Here is a 27,246-nt window from a genome sequence, read left to right as displayed (position 1 = left end):
CCCACCCCCCTTCGAGCACCGCTTGCAGAGGCAATAAAGTCATTGTTACTTCACTTTCATGCATTCTTTATTAATTCATCACATAACTAGGGGGATAATTGCCAAGGTAGCCCGAGAGAGGTGGGGGAGGAGGGAAGGAAAAGGACACACTAGAGTTTAAAACTTTAAAACTTTAACACTTATTGAAGGCCAGCCTTCCAATGCTTGGGCAATCATCTGGGGTGGAGTGACTGGGTTGCCGGAGGCCCCCCCACCATGTTCTTGGGCGTTTGGGTGTGAAGGCAATGGGACTTGGGGAGGAGGGCTGTTGGTTACACATGGGCTGTAGCGGCGGTTTCTGCTCCTGCTGCCTTTCCTGCAGCTCAACCATACGCTGGAGCATATCAGTTTCATGCTCCAGCATCCGGAGCATCGATTCTTGCCTTCTGTCTGCAAGCTGACACCACCTATCATCTTCAGCCCGCCATTTGCTCTGTTCATCCCGTGATTCAGCACGCCACCTCTCCTCTCGTTCATATTGTGCTTTTCTGTAGTCTGACATTGACTGCCTCCACGCATTCTGCTGTGCTCTTTCAGCGTGGCAGGACATCTGGAGCTCCGTGAACATATCATCCTGAGTCCGCCGTTTTCTCCTTCTAATCTTTGCTAACCTCTGTGAAGGAGAAACATTTGCAGCTGGTGGAGGACAAGGGAGAGATGGTTAAAAAAGACACATTTTAGAGAACAATGGGTACACTCTTTCACGTTAAATTTTGCTGTTCACATTACACAGCACATGTGCTTTCGTTACAAGGTCGCATTTTTCCTCTTATTTTGAGGGCCTGCTGGTTTGGTGTGAGAGATCACTCACGCGGTGCCAGGCAACAGAATTCGGCTTGCAGGCAGCCATGGTAAGCCACAGTCTTTTGGCTTTTTTAACCATCATAACATGTGGGAATGGTTTCAAACAGTAGCACCTTCATTTCCCATACCAAGGACCCATTGCGTTGGCCATTTAAAATGGGTTTGCAATGTAAAAGGAGGGGCTGGGGTTTCCGGGTTAACATGCAGCACAAACCCAACTACCCCCCCTCACACACACCCATTCTCTGGGATGATCCCTTCATCCCTCCCCCCCCCGACCGCGTGGTTAACACCGGGGAACATTTCTGTTCAGCCGAGCAGGAACGGGCACCTCTGAATGCCCCCTTAATAAAATCACCCCATTTCAACCAGGTGACCGTGGACGATATCACTCTCCTGAGGATAACAAAGAGAGATAAGGAATGTATGTTGTCTGCATGCCAGCAAACACCAGGACCATACGCTGCCATGCTTTGTTATGCAATGATTCCAGACTATGTGCTACTGGCCTGGCGTGGTAAAGTGTCCTACCATGGCGGACGGGATAAGGCAGCCCTCCCCAGAAACCTTTTGCAAAGGCTTTGGGAGTACATGAAGGAGACTATACTTCTGTTAGTCTTAAAGGTGCCACAGGACCCTCTGTTACTTTTTACAGATTCAGACTAACACGGCTACCCCTCTGATACATGAAGGAGAGCTTTCTGGAGATGTCCCTGGAGGATTTCCGCTCCATCCCCATACACGTTAACAGACTTTTCCAGTAGCTGTACTGGCCACGATTGCCAGGGCAAATGAATCATTAATCATTAAACAAGCTTGCTTTTAAACCATGTGTGATATTTACAAAGGTACACTCACCAGAGGTCCCTTGTGTGCCCTCAGGGTCTGGGAGCATGCCTTGGGTGAGTTGGGGGTTACTGGTTCCAGGTCCAGGATGATAAACATATCCTGGCTGTTGGGGAAACCGGTTTCTCCGCTTCCTTGCTGTGAGCTATCTTCATTGTCTTCATCATCATCATCATCATCTTCCGCATACCCCGAACCCGCTTTCCTGTTGTGTGTTTCTCCATTGACGGAGTCAAAGCACACGGTTGGGGTACTGGTGGCTGCACCCCCTAGAATGGCATGCAGCTCCGTGTAGAAGCGGCATGTTTGCGGCTCTGCCCCAGACCTGCCATTTGCCTCTCTGGCTTTGTGGTAGGCTTGCCTTAGCTCCTTAATTTTCACCCGGCACTGCTGTGCATCCTTGTTATGGCCTCTGTCCTTCATGGTCTCTGAGATCTTTTCTAATATTTTGCCATTTCGTTTACTGCTACGGAGTTCAGCTAGCACTGATTTGCCTCCCCATATAGCGAGCAGATCCCGTACCTCCCATTCTGTCCATGCTGGAGCTCTTTTGCGATCCTGGGACTCCATCATGGTTACCTGTGCTCTCCACACTGGGCAAACAGGAAATGAAATTCAAAAGTTCACGGGGCTTTTCCTGTCTACCTGGTCAGTGCATCTGAGTTGAGAGTGCTGTCCAGAGCGGTCACAATGAAGCACTGTGGGGTAGCTCCCGGAGGCCAATGACGTCAAATTCCGTCCACACTACCCCAAATCTGACCCGCAAAGGCCGATTTTAGTAGATTTTACTCGTCGGAGGTGGAGTAAAGAAACCGGTTTAAAGGGCCCTTTAAGTTGAAAGAAAGGGCTTCGTCGTGTGGACATGTCCAGGCTTAATTCGATTTAACCCTGCTAAAGTCGACCTAAACTCGTAGTGTAGACCAGGCCTAAGTGATGTTATTTATACCTTCACACAGTGCCATCTGGTGCTAGTAATGTGGTACTTTAGCTTTCCCAAAAGTAGAGAAGTGGCTCAATGCTAGGATTTTTGTGTTTTTATTTTTTTATTTTTGTTCAAATTCTGGTTTACGCAGGTGGAAGTACCCGACTTCCATTTCTGGATTTAATTTTGTCTTGTGTGACGATTCTTGCTCTTGTCTAACTTTCTTACTTTAAATTTCCAACTTGATTAACTTCCTTCTTTTCATTTTCTCATGACAGTGAAGAGTGGAAGAGGCAAAATATTGAGAGGTAAGTTTGTAGCTCAATTCTGCAGACCTCACAGGTGGGGATAAGCTGCCAAACTTTGGAGAGCTTATTTGAACTGAATCGCTGAACTTTATGAGGTTCAGAGGGAGTAATGAGAGAAAGGGAGCATTATTTAATTGCTAGAGAAAAGGACTAGGAGTCTGTGTGTTTATTGCTTTCTGGAACTAACTTGCTTTGTTACCTTGGAAAGTCACTTAAGGACAGATTCTCAACACTGAGCTATGACAATTTACACTAGCTGATGACCTGTCCTTCCATCTCTTTCTTCCTCTGTTTTTTACCTACAAAATCACTAATAATGGCCATTTGTTAAAAGTAGGGGAGGTGTACATACAGAAGGATACAAAATCTTTTGGAGGATGAGGAGAGGGAGGAAAAAAAGGTTGAAAATTTTGGAAAAATATTCAGAAATATCCATACTATTAATTGCTTAGGTGAACTAGATCTTTTATGACCTACTTATCTCACTAATAATTTCAAAACATATCGCTGACCATCATTTTATATAACTTGTATTATTATTGCCATACCTCTTTTTGTTGTTTTCACTAGATTCATCATGATGAACTTCCAGTCCTAATGATAACATAGCTTAAATAGACCACTTATAGTTTAACTTTGTTCTATTTTCCCCTTTTTCTTTCAAGATTGAGCATAAAAAGAAAATGATGTTTCAGCTCCTGGGAGCTTTCTTCAGACTTCCTCAGATGGCTCAGGGACCAAAACAGTTTTCTTTCTCTTCATTCCTGTAAGTACTTAAGTTCCACCTGACTCATATCCCTGTGGCCTCAAACATTTTCCTTTCTGCTTGATTCAAAGAAATAAAAGGAATATGTTAAAATGTAAGCAGTCTGTTCAGACTCTTGTCATAATACACCTCTCAGTGTGCATTATGATTGAAGAAGAGCTTTATAAAAGTTGAACAGACAGCTAAAGGGAGTAAACTATCATTGTCCTAATAGCACCCACTGATCTTATTCAAAATCTAAAGACTAATTTGATAAGGTTAAAGTGCAAAGACAAAATTCATAGTGATACCTGCAGGCCTCCAAACAATCTTGAGCAGAGAGGTATCCAAAGTTCACTGAACAGATTAGCCCAGCTCTATTCCCTGTATTATTTGGCTTCTCTGCAGCTAATTTAGGACATTTCTGATTCAGAGGCATGCAAAATTGTAACAAAGCTTCAGGAAAAAAAGAAACAATATCAAGGCTGAGATCCAGTGAGGTGTTGAACTTCTCCTGCTGAGTGCTAAAGTCAATAGAAAACGGGGGCACTCAGCATCTTGCAGAATCTTTTAAAAACATGCATTTTTGTAACGGTGTAGCCCAATCTATAGTTTATGTATTAATTATATTAATTACTTAAGAATTCTCAGTTATCACTTTGAGGATTGATAGGTTTTGTCCCAAGATCAGGCCCAGTATTATTAAAATTACTATGTAGTTGGTAGCCCGATGTGCCTGATTGTAACACTCACACTGTAGGAACCCTTCTATATTTACAGTAATTTATTAATACATTTTGCAAAGTCACACTCTAACTCAGTAAGGCAGATAATAAAGAATGTACATCTGGACAACCACACTCATGTTATTCCTTGCAGAACAACCTAAAATGTTAGCCATTATCTTCCTCATCACCACCACCTTCTCCTCATCACTAGTGGCCATCATTCTGGCTACATCTCTCTCGCCTTCTGCCCACAAGCTGGGATACAACTTTTATAATCTGTTACGCTGATGCCACTATATCCAATGCATATTCAATAGATGTTTCTCCCCTCTTCCTTATTTGCATTTTCTTACCCTTCTAATGTTGGTATGACTTCCTCCTATAGGTTAGTATATGAATGACCTCAACTTGTTGCCATGGCACTCTTGTGGTCAGACAGCTGCGGATGTTAGCTCATGTTCCTATAGTTGGCTGCTGGCGGTGTAGTATATTCCAGCAAAAGTTCCCCTTACACACTCTATTCTTAGTTCTCCAAAACTTGGGGGTTACTTTTGGGTTGTTTATCTGTGCCAAAGTTCAGAGGCCTCAAGCCTTATGCTAACTACTGAAGCTAATGTCTAACAGGGTACAGGCTTGTAGGTTCCTTGCATTACTGCTGAATATAATTTAGGCAAGTCAGTGAATATAATAAGGGCAAGCTAGCGCTACGGGCTACAAAGGATATATTTTTTATTAATTCAAGGGCCTGACTCTTCTTTCACGGATACCAGTTTTCTACCACTGACTTCACTGCAGTTGTTCTGTACTGATTTACAGAGGTGCAGTGAGAGGAGAATCAGGCTCAATAAATCCATATTGTTAAGTATAAATTTCACAGAAGCCAATTAATTTACACCAGCATGAATTAGGACCCTGATTCCTTTATTCAGTTAACAGAATGTAGTGATAAAGTGCTGCAGTTATTCGAGAAGGCGATATCAGGTCCTCTGGTCCTTTTGCATATATCTCATACAAAACTCAGTTATACAGGGTGAAGTAAGTGATCTGTAGCTTCTTTGTTAGAATGACTACAGAACTCTCATGGGAGCATGGGGCATGTCATATGACAAACTAACTAAAAGAGTTTGTTTCACCTAGATAATGAGAGAGACTTGTTTTACTTCTTTAAATAGGACCATGTGTTTGCCTGGGAAAGGCAATATGCAATACGCAGGGGAGTTCTGAGGATAACTTTTATGTAGAGTTCAGCCAAGAAACTCAAATTTTAAGTCTTTGTATATTAAGAACCAAATTCAGTAAAGCCTGATCAGCATCTGAGTCACAGAAGCCCCACAAAAGTAATAGATGGTCTTTTTATTGAATCTGGAATGATTAGGGGATAAAATTGTATTGATTTAAGATGTATTTTGACATGTTGGCCAAAGCTTAAAATTAAGTGTGATTGATTGATTTATTTTTGTTTGCTTGCAGTAAACATAGAAGGGCAGAAGCCTGTAGTCCCTCAAGTTATAGCATTTGGTATATTGCTATGCATTTGCATTACACTTTTAAATGCAACAAGGTGTATATTATTTAGGCATTCTACTAGAGGTGTGGCAAATATCCACCATGGTCAGAAGTTTGTCTTGATGAAGCTTTTTTATTTTTTAAAGTGTGTGTCAAGGGCATTTGACTCTGTCGCTCTCATTTGTTATTGGGGCTCACAGTTTGTCAACTCTTTGGTGTGTTAAAAGGCAAATTGACCCCTGTTACGCCCTTGACATGGAGGGAACCAAAGTCTGAGAAATACTGGGTAAATAGTGGGATTGGATGGAATAATGAGAATGGCAGCTAAGTAGCCCACTAGACGTAGTAAAATTAGTCACCTGTCACAGAAAGGATGGAGATTGGCAGCACTCGCATTTTTGTTTACACAGCAAACACCCACAACGTACTGGTAAATGGCTGCATTACTTAATATACTCCTTGGAGTACCAAATCCTGCTACACAGCTCCCACCCTTTGGACCCACAGCTTAGGTTGGTTCACAGCTTAGGGCAACTTGTTAATGGCAAAAGGGACAATAACACTAGCTGCTCTGCTAGGGAAGCATGGGTTGAGGGGAGAAGAAAGTGGGCAAGACCATGCACAAGACGGATGCTGGGGGCACTGTGTTTGAATATCCTGACATCTAAATGGTTGGGGCCAAGATTTGTGACATGTTTTTAAGGTCAAGGCCCACACCCCATCCATTCTGCCTCCCTTTGAAAGGAAAGAATACAGCATGCTTCTCAAGTTGTCATTCTAACACATATTAAACTAAATGTTTCCTATTATGTGAAGGTATTCCCTCTAGTTTCCTCACCCCTCCACACAACACTCCACCAAAGGGCAGAAATTTAACTCTCTATTTTGAACAGAAAGCTTGTCAGTTTTGGTTTATGTAGTTTTGTAGTTTTGTGTTGACCTATGATGTTGGTTAAAATCCATTATAATAGTTCCTGCTATATCCCGTGAAGATCTAGCACTGTGGGATAAGATGTTAGTTTGAGGCATTAGGGGATTTTGGTGCTAAATTTTGTTTAGTTTTACTGCACAACAAAGGGCATGCATCAGCCTCATATTCTATGGGTGTGCAAAATTAGAGTGACATACACAGAAGGGCCAAAAATAGGGTGCAGCTGGAACAGAGGGTGTAGTTGGCTGAATAGAAAGTGTTGAAGAGGCAAGTTGTGAGCTGGTGCATGCAGCCCCAAACTAGAAGCTAAACTGAACCCCACAATAAGTAGATATAACTCCCATCAACTTCCATGGGACTTGCACTCACTCCCATTCTGCTTGAACTCAGGAGAGATGGACATAGGGAAGGAATAAGTTTAATTACATCCCTGAATGAAGAATTCCATTGGGTAACATAACTCTTGTAAAAAACACAAACATACATAAATCCCTCCAACTTTTCCTTCTGCAGGACAGAAAGAATTGTAAAGGGCTTTCCTTTGGCTGAGCAAATCCACTTTTCCTGATGCAACTTGCTTTCTAACCCATCAGCATCAATGTTACCCTAACTTTGTAAGCCTCTTCTCTTCTTACAACTCCCTCCTTTTTCTCCCCCATCACAGATGCAGAGGTTTCTTGTCTGCTGTCCTTCTCTAACCCCTCCACTTGTCTCCGTGACCCAATACTATCTTTTGATCTCCCTTGTGGCCACTCATATTTTCCCTTGCTCTCCTTCTCAAACTCTGTCTTATTTGAATTTTTCTCCTCACAATACAAGTATGTTTTTGTCACTCCCACCCTTACTTCTCCCATCTCCCTTCCCCCTTTCATCTTTCAGCTCACTCAATCGCTGTCTACAATTGCTGTCTGGAGTTTCTTTCCTCTAACTTCATTTCAGAGCATCTCCAATCTGGCTTCTGCTCCTTGCCACTTCACTAAAACCCTTCTCATCAAAGTCTTAATGACTTCTTCATGGCAAAAAGCTCAGAACCAGTACTCCATCCTCATCCTCCTTCATCTGTCAGCCAACTTTGATCATGTTCTTCTTTTCTGAAATCTTGTTCTCCCTTGGTGTCTGTGATTCGATTCTCTTCTGATTTGCCTCTTACCTTAATCATACCTTCAAAGTGTCCATCAGAGGATTCTCCTCTTCTTTCCCCCCTCCAATTTTCTGTGTGGGTTCCACAGGGTTCTGTCCTTAGTTCCCATCTTTGGGTAATCTCACAGTACTACCCATTCAGAATGCTGCCGCAAAGATCATGCTCCTACTCTGTTGCTTTGACTATCTTGCTCCTCTCTTGCATCCCTCCACTGGCTCTCCCTTCTCGATCACATCAAATATAAGTTGCTTGTCTTCACTTTCAGGCCCTTTCATGGCCTATTCATCAACTTATCATTTCTCATTGACTATTGAGATGTTGAGTTCCAATCTGCCAAGGTGGTCAGGCTCCACATTGCTCCTCCTGTTTGGCAGGAGCTCCCCATAAGCATCCACAAAGCTACCTCATTCTCCTCCTTCAAAACCCTCCTTTTCCCTGACATCTACAGCAAGCTTGACTATGGTTAGGGTGCTGGTGTACTGAGACCATTGCCTATCATGCTCTCTCGTTGTACCCCTCCCATCTGTCTGTCTGTAGCCATCTACTTTCTCTTATTTTATATAAAGATTGCAAGATCTTTGGGTCAGGGATTGTCTTTTTGATACTGTGTGTGTACAGCACTTAGCTCAATGGAGTCCTCATCCACAACTAGGACTCCTCAGCATTAGGCTAATACAAATAAAAACTAACAATAAAATAAATAATAATGATGATACTTTGTTACTTACACTAGTTTCCTTCCTTATTTACAGCTGAGAACTACAATAACTCAAACTACCACTGGATTTTGCCCACTTTCAAAGTAAAATGTAAGACCCATCATTTTGCAAAAACTCCCCCCCATCCTCAGACCTCTCGTGCTTTCAAATTACAGCCTTAAAGACGGGCTTGGCCTTAAGATGCTAAAGGAAGAAACAAAAAGCATAAGAAAAACTACAAATACATTCTCATATAGTCATAAGAGGAAATGATGGAAAATAGAATCTTTCTATTTGGACATTTAAATTGGCCACATCTTCATAGAATATAGAATCATAGAATATCAGGGCTGGAAGGGACCTCAGGAGGTCATCTAGTCCAACCCCCTGCTCAAAGCAGGACCAATTCCCAACTAAATCATCCCAGCCAGGGCTTTGTCAAGCATGACCTTAAAAACCTCCAAGGAAGGAGATTCCACCACCTCCATAGGCAACCATTTCCAATGCTTCACCACACCCCTAGTGAAAAAGTTTTTCCCAATATCCAACCTAAACCTCCTCCACTGCAACTTGAGACCATTACTCCTTGTTCTGTCATCTGGTACCACTGAGAACAGTCTAGATCCATCCTCTTTGGAACCCCCTTTAAGGTAGCTGAAAGCAGCTATCAAATCCCCCTCGTTCTTCTCTTCTGCAGACTAAACAATCCCAGTTCCCTCAGCCTCTCCTCCTAAGTCATGTGCTCCAGCCCCCTAATCATTTTTGTTGCCCTCTGCTGCACTCTTTCCAATTTCTCCACATCCTTCTTGTAGTGTGGGGCCCAAAACTGGACACAGTACTCTAGATGAGGCCTCACCAAGGGGAATGATCACGTCCCTCGATCTGCTGGCAATGCCCCTACTTATACAGCCAAAAATGCTGTTAGCCTTCTTGGCAACAAGGGCACACTGTTGACTCATATCTAGCTTCTCATCCACTGTAACCCCTAGGTCTTTTTCAGCAGAACTGCTTCCTAGCCATTCGGTCCCTAGTCTGTAATGGGATTCTTCCATCCTAAGTGCAGGACTCTGCACTTGTCCTTGTTGAACCTCATCAGGTTTCTTTTGGCCCAATCCTCTAATTTGTCTAGGTCCCTCTGTATCCTATCCCTACCCTCTAGCATATCTACCACTCCTCCCAGTTTAGTGTCATCTGCAAACTTGCTGAGAGTGCAGTCCACGCCATCCTCCAGATCATTAATGAAGATATTGAACAAAACCAGCCCCGGACCGACACTTGGGGCACTCCGCTTGAAACCGACTGCCAACTAGACATGGAGCCTTTGATCACTACCCGTTGAGCCCGACGATCTAGCCAGCTTTCTGTCCACCTTATAGTCCATTCATCCAGCCCATCCTTCTTTAACTTGCCGGCAAGAATACTGTGGGAGACCGTATCAAAAGCTTTGCTAAAGTCAAGGAATAACACATCCACTGCTTTCCCCTCATCCACATACCCAGTTATCTCCTCGTAGAAGGCAATTAGGTTAGTCAGGCATGACTTGCCCTTGGTGAATCCATGCTGACTGTTCCTGATCACTTTCCTCTCCTCCAAGTGCTTCAGAATTGATTCCTTGAGGACCTGCTCCATGATTTTTCCAGGGACTGAGGTTAGACTGACTGGCCTGTAGTTCCCTGGATCCTCCTTCTTCCCTTTTTTAAAGATGGGCACTACATTAGCCTTTTTCCAGTCATCCGGGACCTTCCCCGATTGCCATGAGTTTTCAAAGATAATGGCCAATGGCTCTGCAATCACATCCACCAACTCCTTTAGCACCCTTGGATGCAGTGCATCCAGCCCCATGGACTTGTGCATGTCCAGTTTTTCTAAATAGTCCCGAACCACTTCTTTCTCCACAGAGGGCTGGTCACTTCCTCCCCATACTGTGTTGCCCAGTGCAGCAGTCTGGGAGCTGACCTTGTTTGTGAAGACAGAGGCAAAAAAAGCATTGAGTACGTTAGCTTTTTCCACATCCTCTGTCACTAGGTTGCCTCCCTCATTCAGTAAGGGGCCCACACTTTCCTTGACTTTCTTCTTGTTGCTAACATACCTGAAGAAACCCTTCTTGTTACTCTTAACATCTCTTGCTAGCTGCAACTCCAAGTGTGATTTGGCCTTCCTGATTTCACTCCTTCACCACGGGCGAAGATTTGTTGCACAAGTTTTGCAGCATATATGTGGGGCCCACCTCTTGTCCTGCTCTCCAATTTTGCAGCCAAAATAAAGGTGATAGGCTTTCTTTACCATAGTGGTTATACTGCGCTTTTGTGATGCAAAAGTCACTTCACAAACATAGCAGAAGTTATCTGCACTGTTCACACAAGTACGAGGCATCTCTGCTCACTTTGGCTAAACAGAAATGTGTCCCTTTGCAAAATCAAACACTGACAAATAAGAGAGCACGACACTGTATGATTTCTAGAGCTGATATAGGGCAATTTGTTCAGCAGAGTGATGTAAGCTTCGTTATGATTGCATCATCCATGACTTCTAGGAATAACATGATGCAATTCATATCATGTATGACGCAATACCAGCTTCAAATTGCATCATTCATTGTTTTGCCTAAAAAGCAAGTACTGACCAAACCCAGTCATAGATTTATTCATAGATCCAGTCAAAGATGTATTTTAGTCATTTCTAGTTTAAATTGAGATCCTTTCCCTTTATAACTCACTTATCCTCCGCCATTCCCAAGTCAAGGGTCGTATATACTGACTCAATAGCATATCTTGAAAACTAGAGCCAATCAACAATTTTAAGCATCATTTTTGTTCTCAGTGACCCAGAATTAATAAAGTTTGACTACATTTAGTTCAGAAGCATTTTGCCTGTAGAGCAGTGTAATTGGATGCTGTTTTTCATGGGAAATTATCTGTGGAAGGACTTATGTCCCTCACCCTCACAACATTCATAAAGTAGGGAGGTATTATTCCCATTTTGCAGATGAGGAACTGAGACCCAGAATATATTAAGCAACTTTCCCAAGGACACATAAAAAGTTTGTGGTTGAGCCAAGAATTAAACCCAAGTATCAGACCATTCTTCCTAGCACTAGCTGTGGGTGTTAGGAATGCACGGCATGAACAAGATATTTTTTGTGTGCTATACAAGGCTGACGTCTATGTTATCCTTATACTTGGGAAGCTATTTAGAAGCTTGGCATAAAAATGCTTCTCTTTAATTTCAGGCTCACCAGTATCTCTGTTGTTAAAATTCACGCTGGGCAGAAGCTTGGCACACAAAGTCTCGGCTCAGGATGGAAACTGAAAGAAACGGAAAAAGAAATGAATCACTTTGACTTAAAAATGGAATTTATAATGAAAAACACTGATAGAATCTTTGTACAGAAGTGTTTTCAGGTGTCACTGTGGTAATACATACAGCCTGGATATTTCACCATAATCCTAATATTTGCATATAATTTAAATTTAATTTATATTAACAAAAAGCCAAAGGATTGTGAAAGTGGTATTAATAAATGATGGATCAATTTAATCCAAGATAATTCTGATATGGGGAGCTAGGAAACTGAAATAGCATTAAGTGGCTCCTCTCCTGCCCTCCTCTGCCTGTGATCATATCTCATTGGAGTCACTGCAATTGGGATTTTTAGATGAATTGTTCACCCACTCTTTATGCTTCCTTCAGCATGCTTGCTTCCTTTCTAAAAGAGAAGAACAACTGCTCTGAAAGAAGAAAATGATCTTCTGATACCTAATCTGAGCTTCTAAATGGAGGAAATTATTTCAGTAACACTTTATATGAAGGGTATATACCACCCACAGTAATTAAATTATATTGAAGTTTTGCAGATTTAATTAATTTAATGTCCTCTATTCAAAAGCTCCCATTTGTATTCATACAGGATTATGAAATATATTTGCGATATGTCTTTATACCAATATTCAGAATTAGTTAGGATTTTGGAGCTGTCACATTCATGACCATTTAGATTTGACAGTCATGGACATTGCTGCCATGTCCATCTTTATGGGGGTCTTTTTTGTATGCACTTCTCCCGTGTGATAAGGGAGTGTTGTTGGTAGAGCTGATGGTACTAATTTTACCATGAATAGTGTATATGCCAGGAGTTTTTAAGCATATTTATACATGTTTGAACGCCAAGGAAGTTGTTAAGGCACTGGAACAGGATCAGTCAGAGACCTCCATTCAGTTCTGGCTCTGCCACAGACTTCCTTTGGGCAAGTCACTTAATCTCTCCGTTACTCAGTTCCTTGTCTTCTGCTTGTACATCATATCTCTTGTTTATTGAACATGGAAGTTAATTGAGCAGGAGCTGTCTTATTGTGTTTGTACAGTGCCTACACCACGGTGGTGGGACAATGGTGCTAGTTTTCATGGACTACAGCCCACTTCTTCGGATGTAGTCCACGAAAGCTTATGCTCTAATAAATTTGTTAGTCTCTAAGGTGCCACAAGTACTCCTGTTCTTCTTTTTGCGGATACAGACTAACACGGCTGCTACTCTGAAACCTGTCATTATAATGAAAGACATACTTTCAACTCATAATACTGTTAATAAATGCACTATAAACACAGGTAATTTCTGGGTGCGTGCACATTTGACCAATATCCTTGAGTGCCATATCATGTTCATATACAAGGTGAGACTCAGCGTATTGTTGGTTTGTTTAGTTCCATCAAATTGTTTTTAAGCATAAACGATGGTAGAAAGAAGATCAAAACCTATTTTCTTTTTACATTACCCAGAGCCACTGAACAATTAAGTAATTATGACTCTATAAACAGGCAGACATAAAGCAGGCTTGCAATTCCAAGCAAAGGGAGCTTGGAAAGAAAAAGCCTTATTGGAGTACAATAGGGATTTTTCCATTTACATTTTCACTATAATTGAATCATTAGACTACAGGGTGCAATTAATGGCAAAATTCAGCTAAAGGTATCTACTTAAAGTAGATTATTTAAAAAAAAAGCCTTAATTTTTTTTTACCCATCCAGTTCAAGTCACCTGTCACAGAGTAGGAAAATAATATTTGAGGCAAGGAGACTGAACATGATACAGTTAGGGACTCCACAGCTGTAAGCTGGGATTCTGTTTTGGAGAAAGATCTGTTTCAAATCTTTGAATGGCACCATGGGACTATTTCACCCCATCTTGCTCATTGTCTCAGTAGGAGAGTCAGCAAAGCCTGTATAGAGATAATAGCCTAAAGCAGGGGTCTCAAACCCACGGTCTGGGGGCCGTATGCGGCCCGTGGGGTTGTTTTCTGCGGCCTATGAGGTCCTCGCGGCCCCTCCCAGTGTTTACCTAGAGCGGTTCCAGCCCGACGCGCACCGGGGGAAGGGCAGGCTCCCTGCCTGCCCTGCCCCCTGCCGCTCCGGGAAGCGGCCGGAACGTGGGGTAGTGGGGGCACAGGGCTCTGTGGGTTGCTCTTGCTTCAGGCAGCGCCCCCAGCAGCTCCCATTGGCCGCAGTTCCCCGTTCCCGGCCAATGGGAGCTGCTGGGGGTGGTGCCTGAAGCAACAGCAAGACACAGACCCCTGTGCCCCTCCTCCCCCAGGTTCCGGCCACTTCCCGGAGCGGTGCGGGGACAGGCAGGCAGGTGGCCTGCCCTGCCCCCAGTGAGTATCGGGCCAGAGCCCGCCCCCCGAGCTCCTCCTGCAGCCCAACCCCTTGCTGTACCCCACACCCCTCCTGCACCCCACACCCCAACTCCATGCCCTGAGCCCCCACCACACCCCACACACCTCCTGCCCTCCCTGGGGGCAGGAAGGGGGCAGAGTTGGGGTGGGGATTTCAGGGAAGGGGTTGGAATGGGGGCAGGGCCTCATAGAAGGGGTGGAGTGGGGGCGGGGCCAAGGGTGGCAGGGGGAGGTGTCAGTAATGCAGCCCTCGGCCAATGTACTAGCCCTCATGTGGCCCTCGTGGTCATTTGCGTTTGAGACCCCTGGCCTAAAGCATGGGGATAGGCTTTCCCTTGTTGAACAAGTGCATTCCTGAGGTCAGCCAAAATAAGACACTGTTGCCAGCCATTTAGTTTTAACCTAGTTAGAAGTAAATGGCTGGTACTTGTATCCATCCATAGGTCAGGGCCCTCCCGTCATTCCTCTTGTCTCCTGTTCTTTGGTTTCTGGACAATTGGCGGGGGCGGGGAGAAATATCCATTGAGGAGGTTGCATTAATTGCTGTTTGCACACCATGGCCACTTAGCACTTGATTGTGAAAGCATGGCTGGAACTAAAATATACTTGCTTTAAAAGCACAGGCCTCTTTTTTCCCCTTGAGATAAATGAGACTCTGCATTAACTACCAGCCACATAGGGCGTATGATGTATGATGTAAGTGAACAGTTCTGTGCAATAGACGTCATGGCTACAGAGGTGCACTGGCTATTGTCCTACTGTTCTTACAGCTAGGAAGTTTTTCCTGAGATTTAATTCTTGGTTCATCAGCTCACAAAGTGTAGCAAAAAGTGAATAGGGACTAGCCCATCCTTATCAAGAAAAATTGTTCTGTAATTAGATGGGACTGTTCGTTAGCCCAAGAAATTAGAGAGAACTCATATGGCGTAAACAATATAATGCAATCTTGTTTATTGTCTCTATGGTAATTTTTTTCCTTCACAGTCTCATGATTTGCAATAATGTTTTGATTTTCAGTGTAAATTGTTTTGATTTCTCCTGGTTCAGCTACTGTCTTTATGAACTGTAATGAATAATGGTAATGAATTAATTTTAATAGCTGAGCATCACACTAATATTGTGATTTTTAACTAAAAAAAATCGCCAAGGTTTTAGGTGTGTTAGAATGAGTTTTAATTGTCCTTTTGCTCTCCCATGTTTTTTCACAGTCCCCTTACATTCTGTTTGAAAAATTTAGGTTACAGCCCTCTCAGTGTGTATTGGGCTACAGGATGAGCTACTGTTGTCACAATCAGGATGTGGGCTGTCTGACTTAGTGGTCAGAGCAGGAGTTGGGAGTCAGGCAGGGGATGCCAGGAAGTCAGAGTCCAAGACAGGCCATACCAAGAGTCAGATGCCAGGAGGCAGACAGGGTCAAGTTACGGAGAGAGTGGGTTTGGGTGGCAGGTTACAGCCAGCAATCAGAGAGCAAGGCTGAGTATGAACCAGGGTCGGAAGCTGGAGTCTATCAGGGTCTGGAACAGAAGCAGGCAGACCGTCTGTGTTGCTCAGACAGTTCCCCATCATGGCTTCCTGGTTTATATACTGGTATCAGCCAACCAGTGGCCTGTGAGGGACTGGACAGTTAGAGCAGGGAAGAGAGAGTCAGGAGCATTGCCACTAACACACTTTGGCTCCATTGGCACCTTGCAATCAACCTACAGCAAGTTTCACTGCCCATGAACAGACGAGGACCAAATTATGACACCCCACCCTTTTTTTCAATGGGGGAAGGAAGCGGTACCAGCTTTTTCCTGGCACAGCTCACTTCTCTCAATGAGTTGGCTGGTTCATTACAGGGGGCAGAACCAAAGTTCCATCTACATGGGAGGAGCACTAACAACCAACAGTTACTATTCTTTCCCCTCTTAGATCCCCCCCCCCCCCCCCCCCACACACACATTGTGACTTGCAGTGTATGAGATCCTTGCAGAATGTAATGCGGTCCTTGTGCCTCTCACTCCACTGGGCCGATACATAGGCTGATTCACAGCTGAGCCCTGTGTGACTCTGAGAAAATCTCAAGGAGCATACTGAGTAAGAGTAGTGAGATTATATCACTATTATATATGGCATGGGTGAGATCACTACCTTCCGGTATCCAGTTCTCCTGTGCTTCAGCAAGGATGTTAAAAAATTAGAGAGATATTAGAGAAGACCATAAAGAGTTCTACAGGTTGGAAGCTGAAGCTAAACAAGTCAAAAATGGAAAGAAGGTGCACAACTTTAATAGTGAAGTTAATTAATAGAACTGATCAGAAAATTTTTATTTCCCACCATGGAAAATTGTGACTTTTCATCAAAAAACCTGAAAAGTGAAAATTTTGTCCCCAAACTGAAAAATTTTGTCCCCACACTGAACATTTTAAAGAAAGCAGATACTTTCTGTGGAAAAAAGTGTTTAATCAAAGCCCCAATTTTTACACACACACACACACACACACACACACACACACACACACAGTCAACACAATTTTCAAGTATTCCTAGTAATCTATCATTGGAACAACTTTACCAAGAGATTTGATGAATTCTCTATCATGTGAAATCTTTAAATCAGAGTTGCATGTCTGGTTAAAAAATATATTCTTCAGTTCTCTCACATTATTGTGTTTGATTGAAGATTTGCTGAGTGAAATTCTATGTCCTGTATTATGCAAGAAGACAGACTATATGATCACAGTGATCCTTTCTGGCCTTAAAATCCAAGGAGCTATATCTGTGCTTTGGTTGCCAGTCTGCCAGAAAGGTATAATTAACGTTTGCCACTGGTTTAACTCATCACAGAAGTGAATAGGGGGCAGAGGATTTTGCAAAGAGCCAGAATCCACCCCTATGGTACACGCACATTTGTGTTTTACAGCCTGCATCTATCAGCCTAAATCAACAATTTTTTTGGACTTGGGCTGATGTTTTCACATAGTGGGTGTAGTGAGGCTGAGTGGCCTCCCTCCGAGCAGGAGACCGAGGCACTATTACACGCCCCTTGGAGGGTGGGGCCTAGATCGCCCCGCCCCCCTCGCCGGAAGGACGGGGCTGGAGGTATAAAAGGCCGGCCCTGCAGCTCAGCTGGGCGAGAGCCTGCTCCGGAGAAGGACGCTCAGCCGGTTCTCCAGAGGCCTCGACAGGAACCTGAGCCTGGCTGTTCCCGATCCCCAGATGTGGATGACAACTGATCCAAAGTATCTGCTGTGGTTTACCCTGAAGATCCAGAAGAGGCCTGGAGGTTGCAGGAAACAAACCCCGGGGAGGCAGGAAGTAGCCCAGGGGCAGCCACAGAGCAGCCGGCTGCAGAGCCCAGCGTGGCTCAGTCGGCATGTTGTGGCTGGATCCCCGCCGACATAGGGGCAGCCAATCCTGCCCCTGCCAGGGCCCTGGGCTGGGATGCGGTGGAGTAGGGTTGGCCCACATCCCCCTGACACCCCACCTTTGGTGGCTGACCCCCTACACGGTGCAAGGAGGCTCTAGCCCAGGACAGGAGCTCCCTTATCACTTACCTTTAAAGACTGTTTGTTTGCTGGCTGCCTGAGCCCCGCCCAGGCCAAAGTCAGCTCTGATAGACTGTGTTTCAGGGCTGCCTACTGGAGCTACTTAATCCCAGGCTAAAGCCTGGTAGGGACTGTTAATCGCACAGCCCTAATGGGAGGCTCTTGCTGGTCGGACAGACTCTGGCCCCGACCCGACAGGACGGGCCTGAGTGGCCTCCCTCCAACCAGGAGACTGAGGCACCATTACACGGGGATTCCTATAGGGAAGGAAAGCTACCTTACAATAGATGAGCTTATGGGACAGGTGGCTTTTCCTCTCCTACTTCTTCCAAGAGTAGAGTGGTCCTCTCTGCTCCTCTTAAAGAATCTTTAGGAGGCATTAGATGGCAGCTTATCATCCAACTGCTTGGTCCAGCAAGGTCTGCAGGAGGAAGAGTTATTTTCCCCATATATGAAGAACTGGTTTCCTGTGAATGTTATACACATGCCATAGTGTTAGTTATACATCACATATTGGTGCTGTTCGCATTTGACACATTGTATAATGGGAGCATTTTCACATAGTGCACAGGGAGTTGTTGGATGTTTCAAGTTCAATAAAGACATGCCATTTTAAACTAGTGGCATATCTAGCTCTTAATTCTTAGCACTGTTTTTTAAAAGTGTACCTTTTTCTTCTCTGTTGTCTTTGATTACACCAAATTATTCAACATTCTAAGAATACAACAAGAAGATAGTATAATTTCTATCTATCATTGATCCATGCAGGGCTGGCTTGGAAGAGGGATGAGAGATGGAGAGAAGAGAGAGTACCACCTCCCTCAGCATACAAAGCACATCGTCATCTAACCCTGCCCAGAACAGGACTAATCAACACAGAACCTCAGATGCAGGTGCCAGCCAGCAGCCCATCTTTAAACTAGGGGTTCCATCCATGTTAACACTGATGGAGTAGTACCAGTGTTAACAACAGTGGAAGTGGTGCTTGCAAGCTGCTAGTGTAAGAGAGAAGAAATTCCACAAGGTTTGCTAGTGGAGTTTTCCCTCTGAGTCTTACATTGGAAGCAGGGGCTGGGATGGAGTGCAACACCCACCCTCATGCAGAAAAGGTAGATTTGCCCTTGTGATGGGGCACTCAACTGTTAAGTGCCTTCTAGGGGTTGAGTGTGGTACTGTAACCTTTTCCCAGCTCCTGGCAGTTTGCTAACCTTGCAAGACATGTCTTAAACAGCTCAGCTCTCCGACCAAGTCACACAGTCAAAAATGATCCCCTTCAGGGACAGCAAAGAGTTCACCAAACTGTCTTCTCTCAACAGGGTCTTCAGCCCTGTCTCTGGGCTCTTTTAAATCCAGCCCTTCACTTGGCCTTCTTGCCCCTGTGACTGGTTCGGTCACAGAGACCACCTTGGGACTGTCACTTGATGTGCTGAAACTACTTCTGAGCCCGTTTTCTCTGATGGCTTGGGACTCCAGAACCCTGTCTTGTTGAGCCAGACATGCTAGCCTGGTGCAACACAGACCCAGGGTCTGAACCACGTCCCCAAAACTGCAGAAAACAGTTAACTGAAAACAGCTCAGCAAGTACTCCTGTCTCCAGCACCCAGACACCCAGCTCCCAATGGGATCCAAACCCCAAATAAATCCAGTTTACTCTGTATAAAGCTTATACAGGGTAAACTCATAAATGGTCCTCCCTCTATAACACTGATAGAGAGATATGCACAGCTGTTTGCTCCCCCAGGTATTAATCACTTACTCTGGGTTCAATAATAAAGTATAAAAAGTAGGATTTAAGTGGTTTCAAGTAGTAAATCAATGGAGATATCCCATCTCCTAGAACTGGAAGGGACCTTGAAAGGTCATCAAGTCCAGCCCCCTGCCTTCACTAGCAGGACCAAGTACTGATTTTTGCCCCAGATCCCCAAGTGCCCCCCTCAAGGATTGAACTCACAACCCTGGGTTTAGCAGGCCAATGCTCCATACAGAACAAAGTAAGTTACTAAGCAAAATAAAACAGAACACGCAAGTCTAAGCCTAATACATTTAAGAAACTGAATAGAGGTAAATCTCACCCTCAGAGATGTTCCAGTAAGCTTCTTTCACTAGACTCCTTCTTAGGGTCTGTCTATACTTACCTCCAGGTCCGGCGGTAGCAATCGATCTTCTGGGATCGATTTATTGTGTCTTGTCTAGACGCGATAAATTGATCCCGGATCGATCCCGGAAGTGTTCACCGTCAACGCCGGTACTCCTGCTCCGCGAGAGGAGTACGCGGAGTCGACGGGGGAGCCTGCCTGCCGCATGTGGACCCGCGGTAAGTTCGAACTAAGATAGTTCGACTTCAGCTACATGAATAACGTAGCTGACATTGCATATCTTAGTTCAAAGTGAGGGGTTAGTGTGGACCAGCCCTTAGTCTGGGCTCAAGCCTTTCCCTGGTACAGCCCTTGTTAGTTCCAGCTTGGGTGGTAACTAGGCGTTTTTTCATGACTGGTGGCCCCCTTTGTTCTGTTCCACCCCCTTTTATAGCTTTGGCAAAAGGTGGAAATCTTTAGTCTATCTGGGTCCCCACTCCTTCTAAATAGAAAAGCACCAGGTTTAAGATGGATTCCAGTTCAGGTGACATGATCACATGTCACTGTAAGACCTCCTTCTTCATTACCTACTAGCTGGAAGACAGGCACATAGCAAGGCTTACAGGTAAACAAGCTCATTCACAGTTTGTTGATTCTGAAGCACCCTTAATGGCTTCCACTTAACATATCTACATCAATAATATAAGTTTATATCTTATTCTCCCAACTCCAGACATAACAATAATACATGCAAACAAATAGGATGACCACACTCAGTAGATCATAAGCTTTGTAATGATACCTTACAAGAGACCTTTTGCATGAAGCATATTCCAGTTACATCATATTCACACTCATTAGAATATTTTCATAAAACATATGGAGTGCAATGTCAGGGCTTAGGCCACTTCACCAGTGGGGGAACCAGGGTCTGCCCACTACTCTGGAGCCCAGTCTCAGCACTGCTTTTTTTAATTAGTTACTGTTCCATTCCCGGGCCTCTTCCCACCTGTTCCCTTTACCTTTACCCATTACTTTAGGGTTAAAATTCTCAGGTCCTCTCCCCCCACTGGGCCAGTAAATGCAGCCTGCTGAGCTTCTTAGGCCAGAGAGGAGTATCCCCCGCTGGGCCCCAGCTGGGAACTGACCTCAAGCCCTTGCAGATCCTTTTTTCTGAGCCTGCTGGGCACTGACTGGTTGCTTCCATGCAGCCTTCTTAGGCGGGCCTAGAGGACCCACCTCTGCAGCTCTTTCCTGGGGTGGAGTGTAGCAGGACCACAGGTCCTCCAGCAGAGGGCCACAAGGGACCAGGTATATCCCATCACAGTCTCTTAAAAATCAAATGAACATGCAAGAACCTTGGACACCCGGGCCACCTGAATTGGTTCCCTGATAACCTGAGTCCTACAGAAGTGATGCCATCCACTGCGCTTCACAGAGGTTCCACAATTTGAAGAGTAAGGCAGGTAAAGTTGACGCACTCACACAGATCCTGAATCTTGTGCCGGTTTCGATAGGCAGCTGGGCAATCACTTGCATTGAACACCAGTTTCCTCATGGTTTATAGGGACCTGCACCCAGGGAACTGGGAGGATGCAGTTCTCCCAAGCAGCTAGAGACATGCTACTTTGCTTAGAATCTGCCACCACAAAAAATTCATTCAATAAGCAGAAAGACCACAATTCAACCACTGAAAGATAACCAAGTAAGCAATATTTATAAAAAGGAGCAATAACCTGACCTGAAAAAAAATTATTCATTCATTTAATTAATTATATTATATGATCCCAAACAGAGTTTTTTCAAAGAGATGTATATATATATATATATATATATATATATATATATATATATATATATATATATATATATATATATATATATATAAAATCTTAGCTGAGATTTTATGTACCAAGAATTTAGCCTGAAGTGAACATTTATGGGAAACTTATAAAACTCTTGAAAAAGGTTTGTAACCGCTGCTAATATAAATCTATAACTGTAGCAATGACTAATCTGTAAACTATTTTACTGATTTAAATGGATGTACTTCTCTGTTTTATTAACACAGTTAAGATTTTTTCATATGCTCGAGGGTGAAAACAAGGAAATGATAATTGTTGTCCCTTAAACAAATGAGCTCCCTTTATTTTGCTTATATATCAACAATAAGATGTAATAAACATGTAATCAGAATGCTGAATAGCTGCGCTTAAAAAACAAACACATATTGGGGCTCCATCTTTCTCATTTGAAGCCAACGGTTGTAATTTTGTTACTCTATTGTTTTGTTGGTATGTAACTGAGCGTTAATATTGGTTCATTCATCATAAGTGTAAATGCCATGGTACTTGCGAATGCCACCATATAATATGAATGAACATACAAGACAAGAGTTGAACTGAAGAAATAAAGTGTTGACACTCATTAGTCACACATTTGTACTGGCCAGTGGAAAAGATTTAAAAACAAAAGAAAGTGGTTGTTCCGGTACAAAGGTACAACTCCAAAAAGTGGGGGGGGGAGGGGAAATCACATAGCTGACTAGAAATGGGTAATCTAACAACTCCACAGTCTCAGCAGCCAATAAGATATGTCCTAACCAACTAGCACCTAAGAGCAGATGGAATTCCCACATTGTTCTCTGAACAGAATCTAACCTTACCCCCTTCCTGGGGTTTTGCTTGAATAATTGCTCTAACAACCACCAACACGTAAGTGCCTCCCTAAGCATGGCAGTCCTTAATGTTTTCTTCTCTCTCTTTGACCCTACTTCCCTCTATCCAAGAAGCCCCTCCTACCTTCTTTATATTCAGGGTGGAGTTAATGAGTTGATGATGAGATGATTTTGCAGTTTTGACCTTTTTTTTTAATGCACTTTTTGCCTGTCATTTGCTGATTGTCTCTTTGCTCCAACCTCCTCACAGTCTTCACCTAAGCCTCACTTCACATACCCACATCCATCCCCCATCCTTCTTTCAACCTACCCTATCACTTTATCCCTCTTCCTTCCTTTGTCCTCTTTGCTGTTATAGATGGACAACATCCTGGACAAACCTTAGGGAATTAAGATAAACTTAATTGAATTAGGTATAACACCTTTAGGGTCCATTGTACTAGAAATGAAATTGTGTACATGGTCTTTTAGATATGTGTGTTACTCTTAGGAGGAGGGGGTTACTAATATAATTCCTCCAGTTTGAAGCCACCTCCTGGAGAGATGTCCATATACCACTGGATTCTCGGGGACTAGCAGGCAAAGAAAGGATTTTTGGATAAACAATCTGGTTTTAAACCTGATCCTACTGGTCCATAGAGGCCCCTATATTTAGAAGGAAGGACTGGGTCTACTGAGACCCTATAAGACTGTATGCTTATTCTGAGCTGAAGCTGTGATGAATTTGAAATCACAAGGAAACATCTTGGGTGGGGTTTTGAAAGAATGCTCCTGCCAGAGACCATATTAGGGTCTAGTAATCTTATTAGCAGCATGTAGGTTTTTATGTTTTCTCTGTAGTACTTTTACCTTAAAAATAAAATAGATTTGCATAGGAACTTTATGCCTATGGGTGATTACTCTGTTATTAGTCTCTGAATAGAAAGTAAGCAGGCCAGCTTACTAAGGCATTCTAAGGGATATTTACACCAGCTGCCAGCCCTAAACTAGATCTGTTGGGGAGCATGCACTACACCTGACAAAAGGTACACAAGTCAGTCCTGAGCGTGCTGCTCCCCCAGTGCCACAGGAGCATTCTGCCTCTCTGGCCTCGGCCACCAGCACGGTGTACTGCCGCACCACCCCTAAGTTCAGTGTGTGGCTATCAAAACAGAGCTCTATCCTTTTGATTTAAACAATATTCTTTTATCCTGGACAGGAAACACTGAACATACAAAGAGTGTTTAATAGGCCCCTAGATACAAAGAAAATGGACCTTGGAACCTAGAAACAAGTAATATAAAACATTTCGGACATTATACCTAATCATACCTGTACCTCTAGTCATTTTGAGTCCCAGTTGGAAAGCAAACTTGTCTTCTAAAGGCTCCAGATTAAAGCTGCAAGAGATATGGAAATTCATGCACTGTAGCAGGCAAGATCAGAAGTCTAGTGAGAGCCTAATTAAAGTCAATGAAAAAAATTAACAAATGAAAATGAGAGAGAGAGAGAAAAAGACAGGACATAAAAGAACAGGGAGAAGAAAAATTAGGTTTTTCTTAATGGCTTTGTGTACTTTCCTGTAATGAGTCACCCAACCCACCAGCAATAACACACCGCTCTGTACATAGCTGGCACACACATCTGATTATTTTAAAATTAAATTCTGTGTTCACAAAAGGCACCAAACTGATATATGGAGCCAGAGCAGGTGCAGCAGAGACACAGACAGTCCAAGTTTCCTCAACATTGTTTTCCACAATCTGCCTTAATCCAGTCCTGGAGGGACCACATCTAGACGGGAAAGGTTAGTCCAGCCTGTGTGTCCGTGCAAAACTTGACTTCTCTGAAGAGACCCCTGAGAAAGGGTCCCAGTTGCAATGGTGGCTTTGAAAGATCAACACCTGCTTGCTAGAAACGGGATGGAGACATCACAGCTAAATAATTTCACCCAGGCCACCAACACGCCATCAAATAGCAATAGCTTATTGTCACTACCCACTTTTCAGGTTTATTTTAGTTGCTCCTCTGTTCCTGAGCCTCAGACAATGCACACACACCAGGCTGCCCACTTTCAGCTTAATTTTTTTTGAACCACTGCCTCTCTTCTTCATACTTTGTCATTTGTTCAGCACATTGTCATACAGTGAATTAGACAAATGCAGGCACTAACAAGAAACCTTAGTCTGCCAGTTTGCCCTATGGACCTTGCACACTTAGTGAATATTGCCAATGTAACTCCTATTAGTGTTAATGAGTTACATCTGCTCACTGAAGGGAGACAATATCCTATAGCTAGAGGGATGGTGCTGAAGTGATTATACTTATATTTGTGGGACCCTGATTTTCCCACTTCTAAATCCAGAGGTTTTGCTTTGTCTGCTGCTTTTATATTTTTCTTTCTAAAGTAAGTGAAAATTGCTCACAAAACAAAAATTGTGACCACTTCACACAATTTCGTTGCTTAAAGTGGGGCTGTAATCAGAAGAGTGACTGTGAAAATGGCACTATAAATATCTGTGCCCCATGGTACAACACTTCTGAGTCACATGTACTGAATTTACTGACAAAACTATATATTTTTCTTCCAGACCACACTTCATAGCCAATATAGTTATTTAAGTGCAAGCAGAGATGGTCATGAGCCACAGAGTTCAGATCTATATTTAAACACTCCCAAACTTCAGGGGTGTTTAGACATGGTGTTTCAGTTCAGCCCATAGTAGAAATGAGGCCCTATCCTACTTCTGTTCAGCCTATGGGCTTGGGCTACTCCATGTGGTTCTGTTCTGCTTCACGTGCCAGCCAACTGAACAGTTAGTGAAATCTGATTCCAGAAGTCTGGAGGTTCTGGCCTGGGAAATACAACACAACATATGCAAGCTCTACAAAAATGTGTGTGAACTTTATATCCAAAGTTTACATCATTATAATATTCCTTCCACCTACTTGACCCTTCCCCACAAAGAAAAACTCCGCATCTCACCTATTTCATATATTAAAAATAAATGCTTGTCTTGCCCATAATATACATCAGGCCCCTCCAGCATAGACTCCTGCACTCCATCGTGGAGCATCCATATGGCACATGGGACCATGCTAGCAGATCACAATGAAAGATTAGTACGATTCTTATTAGAACAATAATGATGCAAGTTTTGAATAGCAAAGTGCTCATGCAAGAATAACACTCCATACATTTAAAGAGTGTATTGGTTTCAAATGGGAGGAATAAGGGATGAAAGAGCAGAGATTTTTGTAGCTAGATCCTGCTATGTGCTTGCTGTTGGACTTCTGGGGAGTTACTGAATGCCTCTGTGCATCATTTGGTCTTTAAAACGGAAATACCCCATGTGTTAGCAAATGTCCAGAGCCTTGCTTGCAGGATAGCTTGCCAGTGGAGGAGAAATTGGTGATGTGGAGTCTGGGTATACTCTAAAAGTAACTTGCTTTATTCAGAGACGCACACCAGTCCTAGAATGGCAATGGTCAAACAGCATGCACATCAATACTTTTCTCCAGGAATCTCAGCCCAATACCAATGCCAAATACCCAGGGAGCAATTCTGCCTCAAGAACGTACTCTAAACAGAGGGCAAAGCAGAGAGCAAATTTGCCTGCTGCTTGCACAGTTCCCTCTACTCGGAACCTTGCATAACAAAACTAAACATCAGCACAGGGCATGTCTTCCCAAGACAAAAAAATTTCTTGCATGCTAAGAGAGAGCTTGGAAGACTATAGGTATGTCTACAGTGCAATCAGAGATGTAGAGCTACACAACCTGACTTGATCTAGCTAGCTCAAATAATTTTAGCAGTGAATCTGCAGCAGCACAAGTGGAAGCAACGGCTATATAAGTTCATCCAGGACCTTAGATATGTATTTGAACAGGTTACCTGTGATGCTGTGGCTTCACTCCTATTGTTATTCCAGCTAGGTAGGGTATGTCTACACATGTTGCAGTCACACTTCCAATTACAGCATAGACATATCAGGTAGTACTATTACACACACAGTGATAACTGACATAACAGTACTCATCGACCTCCACAGGAATCTTGGGAAGCTAACTTATCTCATGTAAAATGTTTTGACATCTTCAGGTGAAATGGTTCTCTGTACGAGTAAATATAGAATGCCCTTTATGCACATGTACAAGAGTGATGTGTGTAGATTTAGGGCATTGCATAGACCTTAGTCTGGATTCTGGAGTGACTTAAAAGAGATGCTTGCTATATTGGCAATTACCAGCCTATACATTCCCCCATCATCTTCTCTGAGCTATGTTTCTCTCTCTCGCTCAAGCACACACCAAAAAGAAAATAGACAACAAGCCTATTAAAATATTCTTCTCTGCTAAGTTAGAGCTTCCTACAAATTAATATTATGGGCACAATGAGCACACAAAAGGGAGTAATATACTTACAAAGACCGAGTCACTGGAAATTTGCAGATGCAGATTTTCCTTCTCACTCAGAGCAAATGTGATCATTTCTCTTGATGAATTAGAAGCAGAACACCGATTAGGTTTGCTATAAATCTCTGTGCACTCATTTAAATGGTTATATTATTGCATAACTGGGTGATTATTCATTTGACAATTTTAGAAGTCACATGAACATTTAGAGCCAACAGATTTTTACCAAACTCTTCTG

At 43.3% G+C, this 27,246-nt stretch overlaps 1 long non-coding RNA gene across 1 annotated transcript; it reads right to left on the bottom strand.

The window, feature by feature from the left end:
• Positions 1-63: 63 nt before the first annotated feature.
• LOC122174000 (uncharacterized) lies at positions 64-27,246 on the bottom strand. Its single transcript, XR_010590242.1, has 5 exons — positions 27,018-27,246; positions 23,931-23,992; positions 18,139-18,328; positions 11,904-11,973; positions 64-675 (listed from the first exon to the last, which is right to left on the bottom strand). It is a non-coding gene; the product is annotated as an uncharacterized LOC122174000 (long non-coding RNA).

The sequence above is a fragment of the Chrysemys picta genome, chromosome 9 (assembly GCF_011386835.1).
Source record: "Chrysemys picta bellii isolate R12L10 chromosome 9, ASM1138683v2, whole genome shotgun sequence".
Taxonomy (NCBI): Eukaryota; Metazoa; Chordata; order Testudines; family Emydidae; genus Chrysemys; species Chrysemys picta.
This window is presented reverse-complemented; position numbering and strand designations above follow the sequence as displayed.